The sequence below is a fragment of the Etheostoma spectabile genome, chromosome 22 (genome assembly GCF_008692095.1).
Source record: "Etheostoma spectabile isolate EspeVRDwgs_2016 chromosome 22, UIUC_Espe_1.0, whole genome shotgun sequence".
Lineage (NCBI taxonomy): Eukaryota > Metazoa > Chordata > Actinopteri > Perciformes > Percidae > Etheostoma > Etheostoma spectabile.
In genome coordinates, this window is record NC_045754.1 from 2,931,162 (window position 1) to 2,949,147 (window position 17,986).

The 17,986-nt window shown below is 41.1% G+C and overlaps 1 long non-coding RNA gene across 1 annotated transcript; it reads left to right on the top strand.

Moving 5' to 3' along the window:
- Positions 1–74: 74 nt before the first annotated feature.
- On the top strand, positions 75–12,700 carry LOC116671915 (uncharacterized). Its single transcript, XR_004327402.1, has 3 exons — positions 75–86; positions 449–454; positions 12,611–12,700. It is a non-coding gene; the product is annotated as an uncharacterized LOC116671915 (long non-coding RNA).
- The last annotated feature ends 5,286 nt before the right edge of the window (positions 12,701–17,986 follow it).

A 17,986-nucleotide genomic window follows, 5' to 3' on the forward strand; every position in this document is an offset into this window, starting at 1 on the left:
GCCAAATATGAACGAAAGGAGAAACACTGACAGTGCAGTTCAGTGTGTTTGTCTAAAATGTGTGATATAGACTAATTTGACAAAATGTGCATTTACATATGATGTAGACTGATTCTACATTGCGTGATACACTGACCTACTGTCCAAACTTGTAGCGCAACGATTTGTTTGCCATACATTGCTGCAAAAAGATAAAGAAAGACAACCATTAAACCCATTGTGCTACATTGTGGCAGGGTGCGCCAAACAATTGAAAATAATCCACATTTTTAAGTTGCTTTGCTTATCATTTTCGGAGATGTTAGACTTTGAAATTGTTGCCCAACTCCTACGGTAACTTCCTCGGTCAGATAATCCTCCAAGTGAAACTAAACAAGTTTAGAATATTCCTAATTTCAGCATTTCGTAAACTGCTGAAGACACCCCATCCCTGAGACCTCTCGTAGAGAAAACCGTGTGGATGACTCGCGTGTCAATTATAATTAGGTCTAAATATCACTTCCACGAACGCTGCATTGTGTGTTGGAAAAATGCCGAAATAAAGAAAATATTGTAGTAAACTAAGCAAGACGTTGAGTCATTTTTGTTTTGCTACGTATCTTCGCAGGCGAGCATGCCAACTTTAAATTTCAGTTTTTTTCCAACGGAGTTTGGCGCTGCGTTCTCTCCCAAACTACACGCGCACCCAACCACGCAGACCAACGTCTTCATCTCTCTGATGTCATGTAGCCTACAGTTTAGCCTAACATAATATGTATCTGGCGTTGTGGCCTGCGTTCAAAGATAATAAAAAAAAAAAGTCTAGGGCCTTGGTCCTGGGTCTTTAGTTTTACAATTTGCCTAAACACAGACTCTTAACTCCACCTTTTTTAGCCTACGTCTCTGGGTTATTGTGGATGGTGTCGCTAATTTGATTAGTCTCCACCTGTCGGGAGGATGGGCTCACCAGGATGAACAGTGGCTGAAGGTTTCAAGCTTCACGTGAGAAACAGCTAGCTCACTTTCATAACATTTTAAGTGTTTCATACCAGACAAAACGACATTGAAAGCACCACCCGACCGCTGCAAAGAGGTACATTAGCAACTTGTTGCGTTGCAGGTAAATGCGTTGACAGCCTTCAAACGTCTCTCCTCTTTTTCTGCTGTTGTACGAAAAAGACCTTAAGTTGAACAACTCAGAGTCCTTTCTCAAGTTAGAAAACGTTAGAAAGCACAATTTTAAAACACAAAAATACAGGCAAGTAACTCACCCACGCTGCCCTGCGGGAAAACAACTTGACTCTGGTGTCCACCGCTAAACACAAAGCTCTTGTAATATCCCGCGGACACACACAAACGCACGCACACTCGAATGTCATCACACAGGTCCGCCTGCTGTTAACTTCTTCTTCTATCAAGTCAAATAAAACAGCACAACGTGTTGCCGACTCGAGTTTTCAAAATAAAAGTCTATTAGGAAGTCGAGTAGACTTCCTTTAGTGAACAACTGGCTATGCTAAAATTGGCTTGTTTCTAAAGACAGTAGCCTATAGGTCTGTTTTCTAGTGGATTTTGCACAGCACAAATAATAATGCCGACTCATACGCCATACAGGCTACTTGCTCTTCTTTTATTTATGTATTCTAAGTCTACTTACTTTATTTATGTTATCCCATCTCAGCTTAACGTAACCTATGGACTGATAGATTGATATTTATTGCGGCCTTACAGTTTACTAAAATAAATGCACAAAAACTGAAAACAGAGGTAGCTACCTCATGCTTACGGCCACAGAATAATGATCAATGTCAGATAGTGACAGTAGAATAGTGGCAAATGTGTAAGCTGCGAAGCTTATTACGTTGACCCTTCTAACAATATAAACTGAATGGAAACAGGCTTCACATTATCTCAACTCATCTTATTTCACTCCATACACAATGGCTGCCTCGTTAGGATTCATTTCGTGCTCTTATTTTGAAGGCAAGATTTATCAGCATTGATCTCAATTTTCTGGCTTGACTCAGCTTTCTCCTCTTAAAGGAGATAAATGTATAATGTTGCATGTCTATAATCCTGCATGTCTCTGCTATACCGTTCCTTTTTGATGTATACCAAATCAACCATGTGTACTGCAAGTCCTCTTTCTCTTTTGCATGTGTATATTTCAAAGTGCTTTCATTTTCTCTTCATCTGTCTATGAAAAGTCCTCTCTCTGATACACATGCACAAACACATTTTAAGTGTTTTGTCCTGCAGTGACTTATGGGGTCAGCCGCAGTGCAGCGGACAATCAATTCTCAGTCTGCTCTAATGGCAGAGTTAACAGTCCACATATCCTGTCCATTAAAAAAAAGAAAAAAACAGATAAACATCCCATTTCCCCACAGTTGGAGCTACTCCTATCGATGGGACTCCAGCACTTAATAGGCTTGTAAAATGCAAAACGCCGGAGGTGAATAGATCACCCTCTTTTGCCATCAAAGCCTTATAGACAGAGAAGATACATTGTCTGGAGGTTTAGGCCCAGTTTTCTATCTAGATGGAAGTCGCTGAGGTGGAAAAGGTAACCTTGGGACTTTGTTTGTCTGACTTGTCACCTCTGCTCTTTGTTCACTCTTACTCTTTTGAATAGTCGCTACAGTGGTGAGTTCCAAGGCATGTTGCTAAGGGAAACAGGCTAATGACAAACAAATGATCCCCAGCCGGCAGCAGCAGTCAGAATAGTTGATGAGCCTTTGGGGAACATGAAACTCGCCAGCAGCCATATGGAAAACAGAGTGGATGAGCTGGACCTGTAGATTGATAACAAGGCCCACACATGGCAGACCTTCTTCAAAGTGATGATATTCTAAGTTATGCTGTATTGTGATTGCAAATGTATTCCCTGTCCTGGTATCTCAATCACGTGTCAGCCCTGATAGATAAAGGACTCTTTGTTTATAAAAGAGAAATCTCAAACACGGCTCTTGTTGCCTCTGAGTTGCTACCAAATATCTTTCACAATGCTGCAAAGGATGATAGTTATGGTGTTTGAGTAGTGCATTCCGTAAATGCCAGTACTGAGATATGAAAGTTGTAAATCAGAAACACAGAAGGCAGACAGGCATGCTATAGACTGCCAAGGCTGTTACGGATGACTTCTTACTTCTCTGAGTATAACCGAACACGTCCATCAGTGTACAAACTGAACCGCATGCATCAGGGAAGACTGGAACAATAGCTATGTTCCCATCCACACGTTCTTGTCCGAATTAAGCGATGTTGAGTGAAAAATGCCTTGTTGAAAGAGTAAAATTGGATGGAATTTCATGAAAATCGACTCAAAGGAAATGCGTTCGGTCTCATCGGATTTTCTCTTGATCGATGTAGGCCTATGGCTTACTCGATAAACGCTGATGGAAACGTTATTTGCTGAATAAATATAAATTGCGATTAAGTTTTAGGTCATTTTACGATTACAACCCGCCACAAAACGAAGGATAAGAAGTTTTAGTTCATTTCCGCCCAGTTTTTCCGCTCTGTTTGCACACATGGCGGACGTCAACAAAGACAGATGGAAGTGGACGGACGAGGAGATGAGAGACTTCTTGAATTTAATTCATGAGCAAAATGTAACGGCTATTTTAGATAGCAAAAAGCTAAGAAATGCCACAAGTTATCAGGAACTCGCAAAGGAAATGGCCGACAAAGGTTAGGACAAGGCGTGGGACGTCCTCTGGAGTAAATGGAAGGCGCTCAAACAGCGAGACGTGTCTCAAAAAGAGTTGTCTCACAGCGGTGCCGGAGGGAAAATAAAAGCTTTCATCTGCATCATCATAGCGATGTGTTGACAGTGTCGTTGTTTTCTTATTATAGCTTGATATGTCGCTATCAGCTGCTACGTTAGCACTATTCCAACTTGTCCAATGTTGATCATGTGTTGGTAGACGGCGCGATCCATTTTATCTAGAAAAATTCAGTGCGAAAATGAATGGAAACACCTTAAAATGTCTCAAATCAATTCGATATACCAATTTGCTCGCAAAACAGCATGTGACATCATTACGAACAGGTTTTTATTCGCTTTAAAGCCGTTGGATGGAAACACACTTCCACCAGCTTGAGCATGAGTTTGTTTTTTTATCAAACTTCAGATAGTTTGATTGTAGTATGTCTCCATACATCGGTACCTTTATCATCTATTGAAAATTTCTCCCGCAAAGTCACAGAATGATTTACGGCAGGTGGACGGCGCTACAGTAACACATTCTGACGGGGAACAGATATCGATATCTGGAAAAGCCCGTGTTAGATTATCCAGCCAGGTAAAAGGTAGCAGGATATTTCTTTACATCGTCATAACTGTATTTTAATTTTATTTAAGAAGTTCACGACACATCCAAAGTAGGCTACCATATAACACTTGAAATGCAACAGTGTTTCTGTAACTTATTCTCTTATTGTACATAATTAATTTTCTATCCAAGCTAAATATTCATTGCAGGGGTGGCCTCCAGCTCACCCAGTAAGAGGGAGTCCTTCAGTGGCCGGGGTTTGAATCCGACCTGTTGCCCTTTTCTGGTTGTCATTCCCCATCTGTCTCGCCCCCCTTTCATGTCTATCCACTGTAATACAGAGTAAACCACCCACAATTCATCACGACTATATGACTTATCCGTAACACTCACTCAGTAATCTCACTAACAGTGGGCAATGGCCGCTAGAATCAACGCAAACTGAAAGTTACATATAGCCACCTTGGTATAAAAACATTGATTTTAGCAGCATTAAAGAAGAATTCCAGTCGATTCCAACACGTAGCTCTGTTGTTTGATTATCTGGAGTGCTGTCAGTAGAGAGAAAAACTAAACCAGTCGGTGCTGCCTACACCGTGTTATCCTCCTGCTAGAGTTAGCACCCAACAGGCTTGAACAGGGCAAGTTTTAAATGGGTTTTTAGCCTCTTAACATGTTCAAAATGTCATTAAAAGTGCACTCCAAATTTCCAAACAACCGAGCTACGTGTTAAAATCAACTAGAATTCACCTTTAAGAGTCTCTCTATTTTCTTTTAAAACTATAGTGCGTAGTTTCAGTCGCCCCCATTAGGAACACTGTCATGCATCCACATGGCGCAGGCCTTCGCTGATCGCATCCCCCCCCCCCCCCGGACATTTTCTAGTAGTGTTTAACCCGTCAAATCAAGGAGGACAAGGAGGATTGACAAACATGATGGAGTCTTCTATATTGTTGTATCCTCTTTGTCTCCAAAATGAACGCTGCTGTTTCCCACTGTTTTTCCCCCGCTTTCCCAGCGTTGACACAGTGACCACCACTCGACCTTCTTTTCATTTTGTTAACATATAGTGATATATATATACACTATATGTTTACAAAACTATATGTTTACAATATATATATATATATATATATACACTATATGTTTACAAAATGAAAAGAAGGTCGAGTGGTGGTCACTGTGTCAACGCTGGGAAAGCGGGGGAAAAACAGTGGGAAAACAGCAGCGTTCAGCTTTGGAGACAAAGAGGATACAACAATATAGAAGACTCCATCCAGTTTGTCAATCCTCCTTGTCCTCCTTGATTTGACGGGTTAAACACTACTAGAAAATGTCCGGGGGGGGGGGGGGGGGGTGCGATCAGCGAAGGCTTGCGCCATGTGGATGCATGACAGTGTTCCTAATGGGGGCGACTGAAACTACGCACTATAGTTTTAAAAGAAAATAGAGAGACTCTAAAGGTGAATTCTAGTTGATTTAATATAATTATATATTATATATATATATATATATTATTATATATATATATATATATATATATATATGTATATGTAAATATAGTCATACTGAGGAATGCAGAGAGAGTTTTGTGGAGCTGGCTTAATTAGCTTTTTGGAACTCATTTGGCAATGAATAGTTGCGTACTATAGCTTTAAATGTTTTTTTGTTTTTTTTGTCTTTGAAATTGGGGGGTCTAAGGACAGTTTTGTATGTTGTATAGCTCGTAAAGCCTTCTAGGGCAAATTTGGGATATCTATGTGAATAACACTGTCTTTACTTAACTTGAATAACAGAGTGTACCAACAGGTTTTCAAGAGGCTTTGACGCTTTTTTTCAACTAAATATGATCACAGCAAGTTATATGATGATACAGTAATTTTTCCTTTCCCTATCCCCATGTGGCATATCATATTTCAATCCGTCAGGTTTGTTTGTGTGCACTCAAGCTTGCATGGCTGTGAGGTCATTTTTGGTCAGATATCCTATAATGGTTTCTTGGACTTACATGAAGGCCAATAATACTAAATTCACTTACTCGACTAGGGGAAAGCGTATCTTGAGATCCATGTTGTTGACTGTTGCCCCTTCAATCTGATTGAAACACAGTGTGTTATGCTCTCTAAACAGGTCCAGGTCCTCCTGCACTTCAGAAATGGTTCGTTGGCAATTCCATTTAGCACTCGATGCACGAGGAACACGTGTGGCTCCAGCAGGCCTTTGAGGCTGTGACGTTCCACACATGGGTTTGGCGTGTACAGAACTGCTCGGCCGACCACGAGGTTCTCAAATATCACATAAAACAGAGACAGGAAACAGAAAGCCATCTCAAAATAAATCGTCACATCCTCAATGAAACAAAGCTGAATCAGAGCAGAAAAATGAAGAGTCGGTATGTGATGCTAATGCCACCCCCTGAGGATTTTTATTCCAGTATATATATTTATAGAGAATTTTCAATAATATCAAAAGCCTCTCTAGTGGCCTCTACAGGCTACCATTATATTACACCCCACAGGATGTGGGCTTGTGAACAGATGCTGTGAACAATGATTTATTTTTTATTTTTAGAGCCTTACCAGCAGTGGGGCTAAAAATATCATGTTTTTCCTGAGATTGTCTCTAGAGGAAATACCAGTGGGTCATAAAAGTCATAAGGGTTTGTCAACCTTACAGTCTGAATGTGCTCAACACGTTTCATGGCAATCTACCAACGTGGTTGTGTGAGTACTGTATAGTGTGTGTCATTTTGGCCTGAAGGTGGTACTAGATGAAAGCACATGGAGTGTCCAAAATTTTATTCACCAAATGTTGCTCAGTAAATGGCATGGCAGTAGGCCCATTATATTTTGATATGTCCAGGTGGAAATTGTGGCCTTAAAGTAAAATCAAGATAATAATATAATAATGTAAGAGTCTACAGCCGCCCTAGCAGCTCTGTGAGGTTGTACTTAGGAACAGCTTTGAGCAATATGCTAACGTCAGCATGCTAACATCTATCTCTATCTCTATTTAGCCTGAGGCCTTTGAAGGTCTTACCTATGGGGTACATCATGTGTCTAAACAGTACACTGGTATTTTTAATTGTGTACACAATTATCTTCTTTATGTACATTTTTGTACCCTTGGTATCAGTGTTGTTATACTTGGTCTTGGTCTCAATTTTTGAAGGTCTCGGTCTCAGAATCAACCACATTTTAACTCGGTCTTGTCTCAGTCTCGGAATAAGAACACTCAGGATTTTATTTCAAGACCACAACTGCAGGGGTTTTTGCCAAACTGCCTGTATTGTCTGGTATACATGTGTTAAAACCTTCAAATGCAACCATTAACTTGACTCATATCTAACTTGAAATTTGTTGCCGTAAACCTCCCTCTCCCCGCCTCCCTTTACACGCACACACACTGAATGCGGGAGACAGTAGAAGAAGCTCTGGCTGTCTAACACGTATCTAGTCTTGGTCTTTACCTGGTCTCGCCCTGCCGTGGTCTTTGTCTTGACTTGGTCTCAGCCCCTCAAAGTCTTACACTCTGGTCTTGGTGTTTATTGTCCGGTTTAGGGGTCTCGACTCAAAAGTGGTTGGCATAGAGCCTCACACATTATGTTTATTTTTAATCATAAGTTTTTACTTATTATTTTAAAACAGTGAACAAATTTGGTTGACTTTTTCAACGATGGGTAGCACTTCTGTAGGATAGTTTGGGTTTTTAATATGCCGACTTTTGAAATTATCCCCCGTTGTTTAAAGAGCTAAGCTTCTACCGTGAGCAAATTAGTGTGGGCTAAAAAAAGGGGTGATTTCCCCTCTCTTTCGGGGACCCCAGGGGGACCAAGTAGTGAGGGGGCCCCAAGAAGAACGTGCCTGTGTGTAAGTTATCACACGAGAAAGGGGGTTTTGTTGTTTTTGCTTACGGCTGAAATTTAGCAAATTTGGAAAAAAAAAATTAGGTAAGAAATGTATGTTGGTGTGGGGTGTGGAAGGGCTAAGTACCCACCTAAAAAAAGGCCACGACAAAATGCAATAAAATTTTGCTTTTTTGCTTCAAAGTCTTTAAATTTACTAACGCCATGTTTTTTAAGTGTGCCTTTCTGATCATTATGTTTAATGCTCTTATTTTATTTTCTCTGTATCGTTCAAAATTTTGCATATCAAAAATTTTTCAGTTAGTTATTTTGGACCATTCAAAGGATAAAAAAGGAATGTTCTAAAAGGTCCAGGGGGGCTCCGGAAGGGGGGACGGAATTACTTCTTTGTTTTATTAAATACCACCCATATACAAAACCCTATGCCAGCCCCAGCATTTAGAGGATCCCAGAAGGCAATCCCTCTTTAAACAGTTTAAGCGGAAACGCAAGCCCTTTACGTTGGCCTCGCAGTATCAATTTCGCCCCCAACTTGTGCAAATGCTGGCCCGTTTTTTTAAAAAGACATTTTTAAAAACTCTATGGCTTCCGCCCTTTTTGAATTGATTTAAATCCTGTGTTTTCTTTTTAGCCCTTTTGTGGGCCCCTCTTTTTGCGAGATTTTTAAATTTTGCAATTGGGGGGGGCCTTGCGCCTGGGCGCTTCCTTTTGAGGTCCCCCAGGTCAAGACTTAAACCCGGGGGCGTGTTCTTTTCCGCGCGTCCCAGACCGTGGAACAAAATACCCCCTGCCCATCCGCACCACTACTGACCTCAGCCTTTTAAAACAAAGCTTAAGCCCCACTTTTAAATTAGCATTTAATTCTGACTAGGGCAATACTGTCTCTAGGTGTCTCCTTCGTCTGCTCCTTCTATGCATTTCTGGAAGGCTTTTAATGTCCCGCAGCGCTGCACCACTACAGCACTTTTAATTGAATCTGTATGTTTTGTATGTGTAGTATTGTTTTATGGTTTGTTGTAAAGCACTTTGGGTACCTTTTGGCTATTGTAAAGGGCTATACAAATAAACTTGATTGATTGATTGATTGATTGATTGATTGATTGATTGATATTGGACAGTCCTGGAAAAACTGCATTACTTTCAATACCAACTGCAGTATCTGTGAATGGCAACAGCAGCAGTTAGGAAAAGATTCTTGTTATGAGAAATAAACTATGGCTAGGATATGGTAACGTTAGGCAACTAAAACAGTAGATTTAGGTTTGGGAAAGTTTGTGGTCACTGTTTGATAGGTTGTCTTTATGTCACAACCCACAATGATGCTAGTAAAGAAAATGGTCATATAAATGGTTCCTAAAATGCAAATACTCCCCCTGCACGATCTCTCTGCTCATTGTTTTTGCTCCCAGTCAGGCATAACGTAGTAATATTTCATTTCCTTCATGAACACGCTGATGTTTGTGAGGCTTCAGAGAAATATGGTTGCGTGGGTCGGATTCATTGCTGCATGCCAAATGAGTGTGCATTCTTGGCATGGGGTTGTCTAACTGTTGAGGGCATTTATCTGTGCCGCCCCGACCCTCGTTAACTCTGCGACTAGCATTAAGCCTCAGTAATGAGGTCAACCTGGCAGCGGACTCTGGCAGCTCTGGATTCACTAACAAGCCCCTCCATTATTCCATTGTTCTTGATATCTCTGGACAGACCGGAACCTTGTCACCTTGTTTGTTTCTGCAGAGCTGATATTTTAAATCCCTCCCTGCCATTATTTTAATTGCATTTTGGCATAATCAATAATGATTGTGAGCAGCACTGTCTTTTTCTTCTTCTTTTGATGTGAAAGATGCCGTGCATGCCGCCAAAGCAATGCTATCCCCATGGGATGTCTTGTAAATAACCCATGTAACTCCTGATATTATTTTTACATACATTTGATATTATTGTGTGTAATTTTAGTTGTGGATTTTTTTCTCTCTTTTTTTGTATCCGTATTTTACTTTCTTTCCATCTGAATTGGAGTATGCCTCGGAGAGTGCCCGGATTAAGCCCCTCTGAATTCTTTTTGCATCTTTCCATCACATCTTTTCTTGATTATGTGTATTATAATCTGTAGTGTTTGTGTATGTGTAAACCAGTAAACGAAACTAAACTAAGGGCTCATAATGGCCACATAAGAGCAGCAGATGAACCTTCTTTATCATCCACATGCCTAATAATTTCCTACTCCTAATAATGGGAGAAGAACCCGCCTGCTGAAAATTGCAGTTGAGTTGTCAACCATGTACCGTTAAATGCAAAACAATCCTCACCCACCACTGTAATCTGTACCTTGTGTTTGAATTACAGTGGATGCCCGAAATAGCCAAATGAGATGTTATTCAAGAAAAATTGGATACTCTAATGAGTATAATTTTGGATGTCAGAGAAGGCATGGCCGGGTGTGAACTTTGTCCTTTGCTGTGGCGAAGGCCAGCTGAGTTGTTTCTTTTTACGTTTCAGAAGAAGAAGAAAGCTCCTTTAGTTTCCCTACAGCAATCATGTGTGTACCATTCTCTCACTGGGGGCTTGTACCCCCCAGAGAGAAGCTGTTGGATGTGAGCAGGGTAGTGTGACGCTGAACAAACACACTTCGCCAGGTGAATTTTTACTCACTTTGAATGGAAAAAGTACATTTAGAAATGCAGGCTTAAAGTGGCAGCTCATCCAAATGCTTATTAAATGTGATGTTAAATGTTTTTTTTTTCACTTAGCTCTAGCACCACGCAGATAGTAGTTTCATTTTCAAAGTTTTTGAAATATTCGCCACTAACAGTGGTAGAAGATGGATTCAAAGGCTTTACATAAAGCTATAGTGCTTAGTTTTAGTTGCCTCCATGAGGAATTCTAAGTAATGACAACAACACTGTTGGCGCGTCCGCTTGATACAAGCCTTCCGTTATCGTGCACCGCCGTCCTCCTCCACACAGTTGGCAGTAGCCAAGGAGACACGGACAATGAAAAAACGTGATTGACTCTTAAGATGGAGCTATCGCTAACTACGTCATACATGGTTTGGTAGTCTAATCAAGAGTAATAGATCCTACTTCATAAAAAGTACAGTATCAGATAATTTGTATAGAAGATGTTAAAAGCCCTGCATGTGTGTGTGTGTGTGTGTGTGTGTTTTGACCTATTCCAGGATGGATGTGATCCTGGCTGGTACAATTTCATTCCAGACTGACCCCATAAATTTCCTCTACCTAATAAATCCTTGCTAATTACAAGGGCATGCTTTCAGCGGCCTCTGGAAACAGAACTGAACTGTACAAAAGTCGAAATGTGTCTTTGCCATTCAGACTTAGTAAAGTGGGACTTTTTGAGATTTGAGTCATGCATTTGCACATTAAAACGTGTGTCACATTTGTTGATAGTTCACTTGTATTACAAACAGTAAGTTGTAACATAATAGACTAGACTTAAACAAAAATGTGGATCTTTTTTATAGCAGACTGTTTAAAAGACACTTGTGTCTTTAGATGTGGACATATATACTACAGTGTACGTGTTCGTTTGGTTTTATTTTAAGCCATTATTGTGTTTCATTCAGATTCGGTTCATGTTGTTGGTTTTAGAAATACTACAATTTTCCTAATAATGTCATTGTGACCTCATTGTGTGACAGGTTTTTTTATGCAATCATCCTTTAGTGGAAAGTAGAAATGAAAAACAGGTGTAAAAGTTGTGTGGCATTGAATCAAGGGAACTGTATGTCAGAGAGGTCTTTTTCTTCTGGGCTCTGTTTTTCTAAGATTACTGAGACCTGTGATGAGGCCAACCAATGAGACATTCCCATCTGCAACTGATTATTGTGAAATAACAACAAATTATATAAGACGGTTTAGACGCGGGCCAGTGCGAGTGATATAACGCGCAGTCATTTTCAATAAGGTCATGGTTCATGAATGATCATGGACTTTTGAGAAGTGATTATGGCAGAAAACCTCATACCTTTCAACAATTACTAAGACATTTGAAAAACTGTAATTTTAGGAATATCCACACATAACGCAGGATGGGTGAAAATGACAAGGGCTGACTTTATTGAAACTTTTTGGGGCCATTTTAGGCCTTTATTTGATAAGACAGCTGAAGACATGAAAGGGGAGAGAGAGGGGGAATGACATGCAGCAAATATATATATACTGTAAATATATACAGTATATATACATACATACACACATGTACACATGTAAACACATACATAGACTTAAGTAAACCTTATCATCAATGTTTACGTAATCCCAGAACCCCATCCGCCCCGGCTTTTATCTTTTTTAAAGGTCTCAATAAGCTGACTCATTGAGACTTTAGCTAGAGAGTTAGATTAGTTCATACATACCCTTCTCGTCTCTGTGTGTCTCATAACTCTGTCTGATGCCCCCACCGCTAGCCTAGCTTACCACAGATCCTGGAGATAACCGGCTCCAACTAGCCTACTGCTCCCAATAAGTACATGTTCCTTTTTACATGTTGTGATGTGTAAAGTCACAGCGTGTACAAATAACAGGGTCACATGAGACACAGCCATCATCTAACCGTATACATACTGGGAACTATATTCTCAGAAGGTGAAGCACTGCTACTTGGGCGGACTGATTTGCTCGTAGCACCTGAGGAGCAGAGAGTTCGCCTGGAGTAAAAATCCCTCCGCCCAAGTAGCAGTGCTTCACCTTCTGAGAATACAGTTCCCGGTTGGTTCCAGATGTCTAACGTGACCTTGTTATACAAATCACAACTCGTAAAGGGGATCATGTTGGCGTTATTTTGTCACTCATTGGGAGCAGTAGGCTAGTTGGAGCCGGTTACCTCCAGCATCTGGGGTAAGCTAGGTGGGGGCATCAGACAGAGTTATGAGACACATGGAGACAAGAAGGGTATGTGGGGACTAATCTAACTCCGGGGGATACGGTGAATAAGCTAAAGACTAAAGTGATGCAGCTGGATATATTTTCTGTCTAATCTAATGCAAATGGCTGCATGGCATTATTTAGTTCTGCCATTTCTGAATCATAGGCAACCTTTTCAGCCTCTTTGACCCTGCAGGCATGTCATGATGTATCAATATCTATTTAACCGCACCTCTTATTCCTCTCTCACAGCACATTCAGTCACATGGGAAAATGAACAATATTTTGGAAAGCATGCGCTTCTGCGGCTCAAAGGAAGAATAATGGCAGACATAAATAATGCAACAGCTCAGCGGGCTTGAGCAGATTAGGGAGTGAACAGAACACAATCTGCTTGTTGCTTACAAGTCGGTCTTGTGTTGACGGAAAGCTTTGCACGCAAGAAACGAGACGAGAAGAAAAAACATGACAGAATGGACAGGATAACAAGATGAGAACAGGAGCAGAGGGGAGGAAACACAAGTGAGCTGGCTGTGTGTGTGTGTGTGGGTGTGTGTTGACTGTCAATTCTATAATTATGAGGACCAAACCTGAGATTAAGCAAGGGGTAGAAGTTAATGTTGGGCATATACATGTGGTTACAGTGTGCGGGTTAAGCCATGACTGTCCAAAACACTCCTCACAAACACAGCAGTGCTACTGTGAGTGGGTGTGTAACAGACTGGCTTTTCTGTAATTGAGGCTGACATTCCAACATTCATCTTAGCCGTTTTCTGGGGTTAGCGTTGTTATTTTGCTCTAACCAAATCAGCAGTCCCTCCTGATGGTCTCGTATTGCCAGATCTCCCTCCACAGCGAAAGGGTCTGGCTAGTCCACAAAGCATTCTGGGATGGGAGAAAAACATGCTCTGGTTTGTTGGCATTTCTTTAAACCAATCACAATCGTCTTGGTCGGTGCTAGGGGGCGGACAGAGCCCCCGTGCCTCTGCACGGAGCTGGTTGATGTGGCTCGGGAAAGGGAAGTTTGGGGTCCCCTACTGGAGCTGCTGCCCCCGCGACCCAATACCGGATAAGCGGATGAAGATGGATGGATGGATGGATGGATGTTCAAATGTAGTTTTAGTCGTGCAACAGAAAACTAACTAAGTTATAACAAAGTTATAATTTGTCCCCCCAAATGTTGAAACAAATGTTTTCCCTAGATAGGTGGAGATCTCGAACCCCCCCCTCCCCTCCAAATGCTGAACCCCAAAAAGACATCCTTGCTTTTGTCATTATGTGAATATTTATCTAGATCTATTTTGCAGGACTATTTGTGTCTCAGTCTGTTTGTGTGAGCTAGATTGTGTCTCCTCCGCTTGCATGTATGTGTGTGTGTGTGTATGTGTGTGTGACTGTGTGTTTGTCGAACAGACAGCAGTCCACACAAATGCAACCACTCTGGCTTCACAGCAGCTCTGTCACCGTTGGATACAGTCAGTAAAACTGCTGTGGCTCGGCCCGTCTGGCCGTTGACTTTCTGTCTGTTGGGTTGCCAGATCCAGGGTGGTCCGCACCGCCGCACTCATCCCGCACCGGCCGCCTTTGTTGTCAGGGGAATTATGCAGATTTAGGAGCACTGCCTCACTCCTTCCCTCCTCCTCCTCCTCCTCCTCCTCCTCCTAAATTCATCCATCCTCTTCTCGTTCTTCTGTTCTCACGCCTCTCTGTCGCCACTCATGCCAGTCGGGGAAATGCCCTTTCCACTAACGTCTGAGCAGCTGGCTCTTCACGAAGAGATAACATTCTCTGAATGTGAGAAATGTCACACCGACTGTATGCATGAGATGCTACTTTCCTCAGCAGACACAAAAACAGTCCAGGCTGTAATGTAAAGAGTAACAAGCCAAATGTTGTGTAATACAGGTTTTCATAGACTTGTTTAACACCTTGTAACATCTTAGTGTTTAGATACAAAGATATGGAGGATTTAAAGTGCACACAGTAAAACAAATCACATCATTTTCCTTTTAACATATTGTTTTATGATATGCTTACATAAAAAGGAAATGCACGTCAAATTGTGTATTGTATTCCACTTTATAATTGGTTGGATTTGTTTTTATTTGGGCAATTGATATCTTACACTCAATTAGAACTATAATTATTGTACGGGACCGACAAAAACACACAAAAAATAGTTTTAAGTAAAACAAAGGTTTGGGAGATTGGGGACATTTACAAACTTGTGGCTGGTCTCCTTCGCTGGCCGAGAAGGTACTGGAGGAGGTCATGACTGGCAAATTAACTCAATTGGGACTTAGTTGACTTAAAGAGGCCAGACACAGACGACACTTGCATCTTCCACCAGCCAGTTAGAGAGCTTTTGGATGAAAGAAGGCTACACAGCAGGAGAGGTTTACATCTGCCCATCGTAACCTAAGTGAGGTCAGGTTCTTTTCGAGCTGCTGTGCTTTATGTGAGATCTTGAAGTGCAGCAGACAGGAACAGCTCATATGATCGACCTGAGGAGGGCCAGTTATGTGGAAACAAGTCAAGTTGAATTACCACAATTGCTCTTGGTTCAGTTCAGTTTCTAATACATACTTTACAACCCACACGGATACACAATACACATCAACAGTGGCCTACTGTACATGCTGTACAAAAATGTGTTTATTTGAATGATTTCATTGTGCTTGGAGCATTATGGAGCTTTGAGTGGGCAGTTAGCTGCAGTGTCAATCTAAATAACCATCTCAATCACCCTGAATGCTGAATGAATCAACACAAAGACACAGGGCCAATATGGATACCCACGTTACTCAACATCTAACTATAATTTGAGGAGTTTGTGTGTGTGTGTGTGTGTGTGTGTATGTGTGTGTATGTGCTGTGGGGGCGGGGAGTTGCTACATCCCTAGAAGGATCATTGATTGCGAATGACGGTTCACCGGCTAGCAGCGTCGTGCCAAAAAGTGATCATCCGCCAAAAACTGATTCCTGGTTACCCTACATGCCAACGATAAAGTTCATTGTACAAAAATACGTGCAAACAACACGCCCAGGATTATATTTATTAGAAAGTTCTGAAAGAAAATACTGGGAACCAAGGATTTTGCCCATTTGGAACAGGCACATGCTTCAAAATGGTTTTAGCTCATTATTATAAAACTGTTTATACTTCCTTTCACAAGAATATATTATTGCATGTCATTTGTATTACCGGATGAGGTTTTTCCTTCCATACTGCCACTTTTCATGACAATGTCTTTCCAAACAAACAGGGAAGTTATGTGATTGGCTGTCACATTATGCAAAACAAAGCAACAGCCAATCATGGAAATGGCTCCATTTGTCTTTGTTATTGACAGAAAAAAGGCTTTCAAATGAAATGTCTCAGTATTAAATAATAATAATAAAAAAATAGTTGTGAAATAAAAACTAAAGTAATGTGAAAAAACATGAAATATATTATTTAAAAAGCATATCCCATTGCTTACGGAGGGGCCGGGATTTATGGCCTATACTGCGTCCAGCTCCACCCCTAACCCCTTCACTTATCCAGTCTATGCATCAACCCCTGGTATGAAACCCATGTCAAAGTAGACATACATTCGGCCAAGGTGTTACTTATGGATGGAATTATCATAAAAAATAAATCATTTCCCGTTTTGCTGGGGACCCCCTGGAACCCCCTTGAGGATTCACTTTAGGATAAACCGCCTTAGGCAGTGACGTGTACATGCGCCGAAACTACAGACGCGTAAAAAAACAACAGCAAAACTCAACAGCGTGAGTTGGACTTGAGCTTGTCAAGACTTTACAGTTTATGATTCTGTAAAAAATCAACATCCTAGAGTTTTGACGGGACATGTAGCCTTTCTCCCTAGACGGAGTCTGTTGACACAAGTCTCTCCAATTCATACATAATTCATGGTTAAGCCTGTTGTACCGTTTGTGGCCCACTGTTAGCCATATGAATAATTAAAGACAGAGGTTTCCTCTCCATCAGGTGGAGATACAAAATGGAAGGTTTATATTGCAACAGTATTAAGCAGTACATGGAAGCTACCATATACTCTCTCTTTGTGGCAGCTGGTGTTGGTACCCCCTATGTTATATAAAGTTCCTCAGCTGGCCAGGCCTTCATGTTGCTCATCTGGGTGTACTTTCCCAAAGTGAGGTAATGTTTTTCAGTCTGCTCTCCCAAAACTCTCAGAGCAAATAATTTTGCAATGTCATTTCAAGTTGGGTTGTTTCGCAAGCTTTCATTGCGGAAAATGGAAACAACTCTGTCCTTGGTTTTTTTGTTTGATCTGTGCCAGATGTTGCCCTCGCTCTGAATTTTGTCCTCCACTCAGTGTCCAGCAAATAAAAAAAAAAAAATGCTGCTTTCTTTGAGTCCTCCAACAGGCTCAGTGTTGCGTTGCTTAGCCATGATGGAAACCAAACAAAAACATGTTTTCTGAATTTTTTTTTGGCCTCATGTGAAAGAAAGGGTGGATGATGATGTCAAATACAGGGGTTGGATAGCCTCTTCCCCGAGCCCTTGACCCATTTTATTAAGATGCTGGAAACATTCTTTCAAATTGTTCAGTGGAAAGACCACAGTGGTTTGACAACAGCTGGGTCTGTGGTCAGCTGAGAAACTGTAGATGAAACATTGGGCTTTTTTTCCCGCCCTCATAATCACTTGTATGGGTATATTTATTTCAACATGTCTTTTAAAAGATCCACATTCCTACACATAACGAAATAAACTAATTCTTAATTGTCACAGCAGAGGGACCAGGAATAGACTCTAAACGCTGTTTTGTTGTAGGCTATGTATCATAGCAACGGTTTATATATCCAGTTTTCCTTTTTGAATGAAGAATAGATGACCGCCGCCCCTCCCAAACAGTTACCCACCATGCACCCAACCAACTGCAGACTCTTTCTCACCTTGTAATCCTCCTGCTGTTAAACATGGAATTTTATCTCATTCATCTGACAGG